The sequence below is a fragment of the Lynx rufus genome, unplaced genomic scaffold (genome assembly GCF_022079265.1).
Source record: "Lynx rufus isolate CCGP_SWC_20201006 ecotype Redwood Valley unplaced genomic scaffold, mLynRuf1.p SCAF_19, whole genome shotgun sequence".
In the NCBI taxonomy this organism is placed as follows: domain Eukaryota; kingdom Metazoa; phylum Chordata; class Mammalia; order Carnivora; family Felidae; genus Lynx; species Lynx rufus.
This window is the reverse complement of record NW_025814833.1, coordinates 13,114,196-13,126,080: the sequence shown is the minus strand read 5'-3', so window position 1 is coordinate 13,126,080 and position 11,885 is coordinate 13,114,196. Positions and strand designations below refer to the sequence as shown.

The 11,885-nt window shown below is 43.7% G+C and overlaps 1 protein-coding gene across 2 annotated transcripts in view; it reads left to right on the top strand.

The window, feature by feature from the left end:
* The first annotated feature begins 330 nt into the window (after nucleotides 1–330).
* Nucleotides 331–11,885, top strand: part of KLHL13 (kelch like family member 13) — a 202,892-nt gene continuing 191,337 nt past the window's right edge. Inside the window, exon 1 of one of the 2 annotated variants that reach the window (XM_047081853.1) lies at nucleotides 331–576. The gene's annotated coding sequence lies outside the window, so the exon portion shown is untranslated. The remainder of the gene's footprint in view (nucleotides 577–11,885) is intronic. The other variant, XM_047081852.1, reaches the window with a different exon arrangement.

Here is an 11,885-nt window from a genome sequence, read left to right as displayed (position 1 = left end):
ATGTGTGCTCAAACTCGGGCGTCCCGGTTTCGGAAGCGCGAGGGCCACTTGGCGGTCCCCGCCCCGGCCCGGGCCCACCCTCGCCGCGCGCTGGCGGTGGGGGAGGAGTTCTGCTCGGACCCTACACACGGTCCTAGCCCCAGCTCCCCCCCGCCTCCCGCGCAGGCGCCGCCGGGGCCACCCCCGCCGCCATGTTTCCCCCGCCCGCGCGCTCCCTCCCCCCGCCCCCCTCCCCTCCTTAACCGGGCTCCCGCCCCCTCTCTCTCCCCCCCCCCCCCACCCCCCGGTGAGGTCAGGCGGAGGCTCTGCCGCTGCGGCCGCAGCAGCTCAGCTCCCATTCCGGGGAAGCCTGGAACGGGGACTTTCGAAAATAAGTGGAGCGGCGTTCGGGTTAGGGTCCGCGCTCTCCGCCTGCGCGACGGCGAAGTGACCGGGGCGAGCAGGGGGTGCGGAGGTGCGGGGGCTGGTGTCTCGCAGCCGGACGGAGCCCCGGCTGCGCCGCGCGACTCGCTCTCTGGCCCTCCGAGCGCAGCAGCGGGCTGACGGGCGGCGGGACGCGGGGACGCGGCAAACAAGGTGAGGCAGGGTCCTGAAGTCGCAGGGGCTCCATCAGCCACCTCCTCGCCTCCGGGACCCGGCGCGGCGAGGCGGTGCGGGGTAAGGAGTTGCGATCTGCACCAGGGGCGCAGGGACAGGGGACCAGCTGGGCTCTTTGCACGCCCCCCACCCCCCTTCTTTTTCTCTCGCGTGCGGGTGCGCGCTCATCCCTGCACCTTCTCATCCCTACCTCCCGGACTCGCTGGCTCCGCCAGACGCCTGGCTTCTTTCAGGACTCCCCCCCCCCCCCCAGAACCCAGTTTTCCTTTGCTTCTTTGTTATCCCTCCAAGATCTTCTCGTTCGGGCTTCCCTGTCGCTGCCCTGACGGTCTGGGGTCCCTCTGCTCGCCTCGGCCCCACTGTCTCTTGCCCTCTAACAGTTTCTGGTTTCTGTCTCGCAACCCATCCCTCCCTCAGAATCTTCTAACTTGGGAGGCTTCGCTGCTGGCTCCCGAGTCAGGAGCACACTCGGCTTCCTCGAAGCTTTTAACTCCGCTCCGAACGTCTTCATCTCTGGATGTCTTGGCTTCTTTGGTTTAATCACAGTTGACTAATGGTTTTCTTGGAAGCTTACGGTCTAGCCTACGGCTAACCGAAATTGATGGGAATGATCCTCTAGTATATTAGCTACGGAACTCAAAAGTTTCTTTCTAGGTTTCAATAACTTACTCCAAGAACCACAGCCACTTGAAATGTATGTTATGTATGTCCGTGTGTATGTTTGTGTGCGATCCTAGCACATGGCCCTAAATCTGATTCTTCCTCCACTGCTGAGCAGGCCTGAGAAAGAGGAGAGAGAGAGTGGGTGGGACGTTTGATGCCTGCTTCCATTTCTCCATCTGCAAACTGGGATGTTCATCTTTTATTGTACTCAGGGAGGATTCTGGTGGTTTGGGGTAGTCCCTCAAGTTAGTGTAGGCTGTTTACTAAGCACATTGGATGGGAACTGAGGGAATCTGGGGTTTAAAACGGCCTCTGTTGGGAGGGGCACCTGCTTTTAATTTTTTTTTTTTTAAAGAAGTCAGAGTTTCTTACTGCACATCTCCTATTTGTATAAGCCATCAAGAAGCAGCGTTTACAAACCAGGTGGTTAAAAAAGAGACTCCTTTTCTGTGGGCTGGAGATTAGTTCACTTAAGTTGGTTTCACACAGTACCACGTATTTTCTCAGCGATGTCGCCTTCCCCCCATGCAGTTGCCCCAGCAGCTCCCATACTGAGGCTCATTTACTCACTTGCAGGCTGGAATTAGTGTGCGAAGAAAATTGAATGGAGAAGCTGAGAGTGGAGGCAGATACAGTGAATTAGCACATGCTGACGTTTGCGGCTGTGTTTTGGAAATGGGCTATATCTAGTGCTCACATTTGAGAACAGAAAAGTGAAATAATCAGCCTAGCAGTTATGACATCATTTTACATTTACAAAGGTTACCTCCTTCGATTGCAAGTTGTTATAAATGCCCTTATACTTAGAATCTAGAATTGTTTGCTGGATGTGTGATCAGGTATGGCCCTCGACATAACATAACCTGCATTAACGGGCGAGGATCTCAGAAGAAACAGAGTTGCTAAAGAAGGTAAGGGCTACATTTCACTGCCCTGGGAGCACTCGTTTTGCCAGTGACACCATGAATGTAGTTTCTGCTGCAACATCAAATGATGTATTTAGAAAATAGATAAATAAGAGCCTCAGTTTCCCCCCACTTTTAAAATCTGCACATTTAGAGGCACACTTTGAGAAGCGTGGTGTGACTATACAGAGTTTGAACTTGATGTTCTGACAAAAGCAGTTTCTAGAAGAATAGTAAAGGCCATTGATTATCAGTTTAGCTAGATGGATTGCAGATGATTTGTAGTTTCTCTCATTTGGTAAGTTCCTGACTTTTATTTAAGAAAATGGGATGTGGTAGGGAAAGAGGATTTATATTAATTGGGCCAATCGCCTAAATCTGTAATTTTCTTGGCAACCCATTCTGGAAAGACATACTAACTTGCAAACTGTTTCAAGGAAAATAGTTTGTATCATTATGTTATTTTTTTTCCTTTTGTGATTATTAATACTAAATCTAAGCTAAGATTGCCACCCACATGAACTACTTACGTTTGCCAGAAAAAAAAGAAAGTTGGATATGAGTTCGTCTTAAACATTTTGCTGTGAATCGTTTCACTATGTATTTGATAAACCCACCTGGTATACGCAGAGGTTCTCAGACTGGATGTTCCTGAAGTTACTAAACATAACTGTAGTTTGCTGTGGAATTGCCGCCTTTTTCATTTTCTTTACATTTTACATTCTCCTCATGTAATTTGACTTGCAGTAGTGAAATGAGACTAACCAGTTTTCAAATTGTTTGATTTTGATGTTTAATAAACTACTGTAACCTCGTCAAAGTATTTTTTCTTAAATCCGTTGCTTGAAACGGATCTATTTTTGCTGCTGTGAGATAACTCAACAATTTGCCAGGCATCATCAGATTTCAGAAAATGTAGAAAGATTATGGAAAAATGAACAGCCCTAAAGAAAACATCTCAAAATGGGGGGGGGGAGGCTTTTTTTCCAAGTTACTGGCATTCATATCAATCAGATTTTAAATATATTGTTCATTCATTTAGTAATTTATTTTACAGTATTTGTTGAACACCTTCCATATGCCGAGACCCTCTACTGGGCATGAGGCCCTGTGTTACTATTATTTTTTAAATGTGTATTTATTTATTTTTGAGAGAGAGACAGAGACAGAGATAGAGCACAAGCAGGGAGAGGGGCAGAGAGACAGGGAGACACAGAATCCGAAGCAAGCTCAAGGCTCTGAGCTGTCAGCACAGAGCCCGACGTCGGGCTCGAACCCATGGACCGTGAGATCATGACCTGAGCTGAATGAAGTCAGATACTTAACCGACTGAGCCACCGAGGTGCCCCGAGGGTCTGTATTATTACAAGGCATGATCCTTGCCCTTGTGCAGTCTCCCAGAAGCTATAGTCCACCCAAGGATATAGACAATAAACGAGTAAACAAATGAAGAAGATCCTTACAGATTGTAGGAAGAACAATGAAGGAAATAAGTAACAAAATGTGACATGGAGAATTGGGAAGGGCTTATTTGGCAAGCGTGGTCAGGACAGGTCTCTTAGCAGCAAAGGTGACCTTTGAACAGAGACCTCAGAGAAGAGGGAGTAAACCTACCTTGTGAAGAGCAGAGACCAGAGTAAGCCAAGGCCTTGAGGCAGGAAAATAGACTTCAGGGTGTTTGAGGAGCAGAAAGCAAGCCAGGATGGCTGGACCCCATGAGATGGGGTGGGAGGAGTTGTTAAAGGTGTTCCAGAGGCTAAAGGGAGTCAGGTCATAATACCAGGCCTGGAAATTCTGAGATAGAATTTGGGTTTGATGCTCAGAAGAAGGGGAAGCCATTGAAGAGTGTTTATTAACTATTTTTCTGTGGGAGGTCATTGACTGGGAAAAAAATTACTCAGTGGGAATAAATAAAAATGTGTTTTGCAGAGGCTGTCTAGCTACTCAGGTGTTGCCATTAAGACCTGAGAATGAAAAGCTTTGTTTGATATGTATGCTGCATAAATACAACATACATATAAATTCAGTTCTTCCACTCTGTTTAGATAAGGGGATAGGGGACCGGGAGGTGAATGTGTTGAAAAGCAGTTTACTTTCCACTGTCATATTGTCACCTGTGCCCGGAGGTAAGCTATCACCCGCTTTATTAAAAATCAGATCATTGTTCAACCCAAGCATTTGTTTTCCAAAGAACGAGGTTTTATTTTCTCATAGAAATATGTTTCCTTTGGAAGGTTGGAAGTTTCATTTGAACAGGAAAGAATACTTAGGTTTTAGAAATGGCATTTGGGATTTTTAGAGGAGTTTGCCATTTTCCTTTACTTGTTGCCTTCTCCAGAGGTTTTTTTTTTTTTTTAAGATTTTAAAAAAAGTTTTTATTTATTTATTTAAGTAATCTCTACACCCAACATGGGGCTCCAATTCACAACCCCGATATCAAGAGTCGCCTACTATTCTGACTGAGCCAGCCAGGTGCCCCTCTCCAGAGTTTTTAAATCACCATTCTTTAAGAGATCAGGGTTATTCTATTCATGCTTAAATTCATTTAGATTTATGGGGTGCCTGGGTGGCTCAGTTGGTTAGGTGTCCAACTCTTCATTTCAGCTCAGGTCAGGATCTCACTGTCGTGAGATCAAGCCCCCACGTCGGGTTCCACGCTGAGCATGGATTAAGATTCTCTCCTTTTCTCTCTGCTCCGCCCCTGCTCTGTGCACTCGCATCCTTTCTCTCTCTCTCTCTCTCTCTCAAAAAAGAAAAAAATTAATTTAGATTTGGTATTTGTTTTGTGCCCTGAGCTCTTGCTCAAAAGCAACCCAGCTTTGAGGTCTGGTCGGCCCCAAATCAGAATTCAGATGGTCATCGACATTCCATAGGGGTAGATCTTAATACTATGGGGCAGTAACCTGCAAAATAATCTTCAACAACTCCTGCAGAGTCTACTTCCTATTCCTTAGCTTCGTACTCAAGGATTCTGGACGGTCTGACCCAGGCCTGCTGCCCTACGTGTCCTTATTATTCTCGTACACAAATCCTCTGTGGGTTTCAAGTGATTTTTCTCCAGTTTGGAACTTTTCTGCTTAGCTTTACTCTTGGCACAGAGTAGGTACACAGTGACCGCTTGTTGGATGGATGCCATGCCACCGTCTATTGGAGAAACCGTCTCCTTTCTTCCCTGTCATTGCAAATCCCCACACGCATCAAGAAACAGTTCAAATCCCGTGTCCTATTTTACACCAAACCCACTGACCCGATCTCCAACTCTGGACGTGAATGGTAATCACACACTTGCCTTGTGTGACATAATTGTGTTTATTGGATGCCTGGCTGTCTCCCCACCAGTCTCCGACTTCATGAAGGTGAGCTAGACCTGGCCTGCTTTGCTCATCATTGTATCCTGAACACCTGGCATATGGTACGCCCTCTAGAAATAGTCGTGGAATAGCAAATCGATGGCGCTTGGTGATGTGTCTCCGGTTAGTGTTTTGGATACTTAAATCGTTTAATACCGTTTTACTTCTCCCACGTCTGTCAAGCATCCTCAAGCAGTTTCTGAGAGGTCCCGGAGTACAGTTGTTGTGAGCACAAGCCCTGGGGCAGGACTGTCTTATGTTCCAGTTTGGACTGGGAGACTTCACTAGCTGTGGGACACTGGCCGGGTCGGTTACTCTTGTATTTCTCATCTGTAAGATAAGGGTAACAAAACGTACCTCTCAGGGTGCTTGCAAGGATTAAATGACTTATGCCCAAGTCTACAACTTGTTGCTTGCAACAGTTACATTTCAAAAACTCTGAAAACTGACAAAAAGTTTGGTTTGGTGAGTGCCACGCTCACTCAGGTGGTGGCAAAGTCTGACTTGGACTGATACGAGGGTGTTTATAGTGTTTGTTCTACTTAACGTTAATCTTTATTTGGCTTTGCTGCAGAATTAGCCGTGTGTTTACGGGGTAGTGCCTCAGACCCTACTGGGGTATTACATCATATGGTATGTGCAGGTTACTGCCGCTCCAGAAGCCTGGGTATTTCTGAATTTGTAAACATATCTGGCACCAAGGGTTTCAGATAAGGGATTGTATACCTTAGAGTAAAGTGCTTAAATCAGCTCGTTGCACATAAGAAGTTGTTGCTGTTAGTGGTGGAGATTAGAGAGGTAAATATACAATTGTCTCCTTCCCAATACCTTTCTCATACCGGTTAGCATGTAAATACATGCTGATTTATTCAGGCAACAGCTATGAGTAGAGGGCTGGCTGTACAATCCTCATTTTATCATAGGAAAACAGATATGGGTCATGTGATTGAAATGAGCCAAGAACCGGGTCTTTCGATACTCTCTCATCTAGTACCATTAGGAGTATTTATTTTTTTGTTTTTCTTCTGTTATTTAAACCAAAGCATGCTTCTTTAGGGTGAGTCTCTTTGCGGGGGTGGGGGGGGGAAGGATTGAGTTAAGAACTTATTTAACGTGATTCGACACTCCTAACGTTGCAGTTGCTAAATATTTATTGAACTCCTCATGTGTATGGAAATCAGTATTAAAAACAGGAGAAAGGTACAAAACAAACGAGGCATGGTTCTTGGCTTTAGTAGTTCCCGCACCATGCGTGGTTACATGGAAACAGAGTTGTGCCTTACAATTCTTTCTTTTTCTCTGTAAGTTTGAAACCATTAATACTGAAGATGTACAAAGGAAAACACAACAGACCATTGAAAACTCATCTTAGTGTTCAGTATATGGAATTGGTTTTTAATACCTTAACTACTCTCTGCCCCCTGAAATATTATCCCTATATGACATCCCGGCAACCTTTCCTTTCTAACTAAATTAAGCAAAATGTAATTTTTATTGTTCTTTCTTACCAACATTTGTAAATCATAATTGATATATTCTGTTTGACCTTTTGCCTTTGTGGGCTTGGGAGTAATTCTATGCCTCCAAAGATTTTTCGAGAATGTTCTTGCATTTGAAAACTAGTTCTTCAAACCATTCTGCCAATTCATCCGACAGATATGTTTTAAGTACCTGTTATATTCTAGGCATTGCACTAGTTGAAGCAAATAGAATCTCTGTGAAGTGCTCTTTTCCTCAAACTAGAGTACAGTGGGTATACTGGGTGAGCAGGGCGGTGACATGATAGTGTGCCCCAGGAGCTACAAAGTAAAACAGCTTGTGTGTTCTTGAAGAATTGATTTTACACAAAGATTCAGGAGAACATTCGCTGGTAGCTGATTAAAAATGTTTAATAATATTTGAACAAATTCCTGTGTATTGTGCTTTAGAATGCAGTATTTGTATGAAAATTGGAGGTAAAACCCAACTTCAAAGCAAGCCTCTGCCTGTGTAGGGTCAGCTGTGGTAACTCCGGGGGTGACCCTTTGAAAAGCTCTGAGGCCACAGGGTGCTGAGTCAGTTCCTTAAGTCAAGTGCGCAGACATTTTCAGAGCCTTAAATTTTCATGATGACCTTCAGGAACGGTAATAGACATTACTTTTTTCAAGGGAACACTCTGGTTGTTTGATAGTGGTCTAAGTCTTCGACTGTGTTGAGTCCTAACAGAGTTCCTGATATTGGTGGGAAATAGCTGAGATTGATAGTGAAGGACCTGCCAAAGGACCGATCTTCAGAAGACAGGCTGTTAGAACACAATGACCATGAACTTAAAGCAACATGATTGATGAGGTCAAAGCTTTGTACCATCCTATGAGCGCATGCCTGTGTCCCTGATTGAAGTTAACCTCTGCTAACTTTAAAGCTGCTTTCATTTACGACACATGCAGGATACAGATTGCTTTGTTAATTGCTGGCTACTGCAGTGTTTTAAGAGCAAAGTTGTCGAGGTTCACGTGCTTTGAGGGTAACGGAAGGTTTCTCGAGTTTTAGATGGTTTTGAAAAGGGGTGAGCAATGCATTGGAGGAATGCCTGTTACCAAGCAAATGATTTGATTTGCTCCAAATGAGAAAGATGAAGAGAAAGGCAAGTGGAGAAAAGTGGTGAGTAGAACGGGAATCAGTCGAACACTGAATCTTTCCACTGATTTTGATTATTGCCGTCCCACTTTCATTGTTGCTGCACCACTCCGGTCACAGCCCACAGGGCCTGCTGCCATTGTTGTATTGTTGTGTTACTGCCCTGAGCTCCTAAGGACATGGGTATAGAGGGGTGATTAAGGGATGGTTGTTATATTCTGTGTCAAGTGCTTTTATATAGTCTTTTCAGTAAATGGGGATAATAGAGTTGTAGAGTTTGGCTTCTTGGTCCCATTTTATAGAAATGGCCATTCTTTTCTCAAGAACTTCATGTCAACAGTGTTTTCTGTTCTACTACTTAATGTATCTCAGTGGGAAGGCAGTAGAAATTGATGGCTGAGATCTTGGGCCCTGGAATCATAGGCTTGGGTTCAAATTCTGAGTCTGCCTCTTGTTGTCAGTATGACTTGGGGCAACTCCCTTCATCCCTCTGAGCCATGTATGCCTCCTCTGTAAACATCTCCTCTGATGTCTTAAGGATTACATGAGCTAGTGCATATCAAGTCCTAAGCATAATTCAAGCTACAGAGTAGATGTTCTTTTTTTTTAATTTAATTTTATATTTTAAAACTTATTTTTGTTTTATTTTTTTTATTGTGTGTGTGTGAGAGAGAGAGAACAGGGGAGGGGCAGAGAGAGAGGGAGAGAGAGAATCCCAAGCAGGCTCCATGTTGTCAGCCCAGAGCCCCATGCAGGGCTAGATCCCACGACCCTGGGATCATGACCTGAGCTGAAACCAAGAGTCGGACGTTTAACGGTTTAACGGTTTAACAGACTGAGCCACCCAGGTGCCCTCCTAGTAGATATTCTTATTATTGACTCTTTCAGTAGGTTAATGGCTTAACTAGTTAAAACTTGTGGCATTTGCCATTTATATATGAACCAGAAATGTAAGGGAAAACTGTGTCTTTCCTTTATGTTACCTTAATCCCAGCGGGAGTGATATTTTTTGAATATACATCACTTATTAAATAGTGAACTGACTGGTTAGAAGTAGCACTAGTTTTCTGGCAGACAAGAAGGCTTAAGGTAAATGCTTGGTTTATTGCTTAATCAAAGGTGGCATCACGCTGAATGCAAGGAGCCTATCAATTTTTTAATACGATTGACCTGATATATATTTAAATATGATAGTGGTTACCTTAATAGGATTTAAAAGTTTAATCTTCATTTCGAAGGGAAAGGGAGATGCAGGAAAATGTATACAATAAACAGTGTCCTTTAAACATGAAAACTTTTGGTGTGCTCATAATCAAAGAGGTCATATATTTTCTTGATTTGTCTCTATTCCAGATTTGAAGTCGTCACAGAAGAAAATATTGAAATATTTGTAACAGTTAAGCCACTGGGAGGAGGGTTAATTCTGTTTGAATAATGTCTCCTATAGGTTTTGAGTTGTTATGGTTTTCTTAAGCTTTTATTGTAGTTACTCTAGCGACAAATCAAATGATACCTTAGAGATGATACAAGTTCGTGGCAGTTTTGATAAATGAATGGATAAGTCTAAGTAGATTATTGAGAGCAGCTTCTGGTGTCGGAGGGCTAGCGTAACCTTTTGGGTTGAAGCACGTGAGGTAGTGTCCCCGCATTCCCCACTTCCAATGTTCTTCATTTCCCATGTCAGACAAATGACAAGACCGTTGATCCTTGGGTGGCCAACTTGGTTATGGAATGCCATAGGTGTACAGAAGGGAATGAATCGGGAAAGGCATTGTCCAAATCACTGTATATTGACTATATATTTCATGATGATTATTACGATAATGTATATTCAAGTGCACTTGAGAAGCCTAGCTCACCGTACTGACTAGATCTATTATGTATTGGCAGTGTTACCTGCATTTACAGATAGACATCGCGATCACCGTCGTATTTGAATATGAAACGACAACATTCAAATGTACTTTTAGAAAAATTAGACTTATTCTGTCCTCAGGTAATAAGCTCAGATGTTAAGAATAATGTCATTTACTTAGAGAGCAACCTTCTTTGGAAGCATGGTTAATTATTATTTACTTCAGTAGTGTGCACAATGAGGTTGAACAACTTGCCGAAGGTAGGTCCCATCGTCTGAGATGGAGCTAAGTAGGAGCAGAACGTAGGGCCCTTGGTTTTTAACCAAGTGCTTTTTCAATAATAATATAAAGAGGGGCGCCTGGTTAAGCATCAGACTTAGGCTCAGGTCATGATCTCATGGTTCGGGAGTTCCAGGCCCTCTCCCTCCCCGTCTCCCTCCCTCTCTCTCCTTCTCTGCCCCTTGTGGGATTCTCTCTCCCTCTCTGCTCCTCGCTCACTTGCACCCTCTCTCAATAAGTAACTAACTAACTAACTTGTTAGCCAAAGGATTCTTGCATGCTTCTCATCTTTCACTTGACAGAGGGAAACCAAGATTTCAGCAGTGGAGATTCTAACCATTATTCGGTACCTGTATAGCTTCTTGCACAATTTGGCAAAGTGAGTTTGGGATTTACTAAAGAATTTACACATTTTTAGCATCGTATAGATGTCTTATTTAAACGTTCACAAGCAAAAAGTAATTGTTAAGTAATTATATGTGAAGCATTCTCCTAGGAGGAAGAAAATATATCCACTGCCCTGAAATATCCTACAGTCCAGCAGGGGCAAGAGAGAACACAAAGCAACTCGGTATGAGTCGATACTGGTACTAATGGTGAAGCAGTAATTACTAAGTTATTATAGCACCCACCACGGGCACGGCACCATTGTAAGTGTTTATATGCGTGGACACATTCACACCACACAACAGTGCTATGGAGGCAGGGACTGTCGTTATCCCCATTTTACAGATGAGAAAACTGAGGCACAGAGAAGTTAGATAACTTCCCCCAAAGTTGCACACCTGAGAAGTAGAAGAGCTAGCATGAAAAACTATGCAACCTAGTTTTAGAGTCTGCGCTTTTTTAACCACAATACTTCCTTTTTATTCTACCTCTGACTGATGGGGGGCATTATATAAGAGCCTCACCGCTAAACCAGGCACACTAGAAAACATGCTGGAGAAATAAAGAGGAAGGATCAGAGGAGGGTGTTAAAGTTGGTGAGATATTTTGAATAAGGTACTTTTGAAGTGGATCTTTTTGAAGAGCAAAGAAAGCATTCCGAATGTTTTAATGCCCAAAGCTGTGTGCATGTGCGTTACACGTGTGTGCACAGGTGTGTGTGTGTGCGTGTGTGTGTGTGTGTGCGCGTGTGTGTGCATGTTCATTGGGAACTGGAAAAAAAATTGCAAGGGTAAATCAAATTGAGACTCCTTCATAGCCACAGCCAATCACAGCTGTTTTTTGTGTACAACATTAGGCTCCACAAATATGTTCTTGAGAGTACGTAACAACTTTATGGAGCTGTAATTCAACTGCCCTACAATTCCCCCATCTAAAGGGTACAATTCAGTGGTTTTTAGTATCTTCACAGAGTTGGGCAACCATTACCACAATCCATTTTAGAACACTTTCATCACCCCCAAAAGAGAAATAGGTGTTTTGAAACAAACGTAGCCAGGAAGGGAATGGAAGCCGTGTGCCTGTTGCTAACTGTTTCTCTAGCAAAATGTTCAGAGATCCCTGCTCAGTGTCCCTCAGATCTTATGTTGTTTTTTGTTTTTTGGGTTTTTTTTTTTTTTGCAGCGTAGCTCCAAATTATTGCAGGGCGCCTTCTTTTAATTTCATTTTGATCA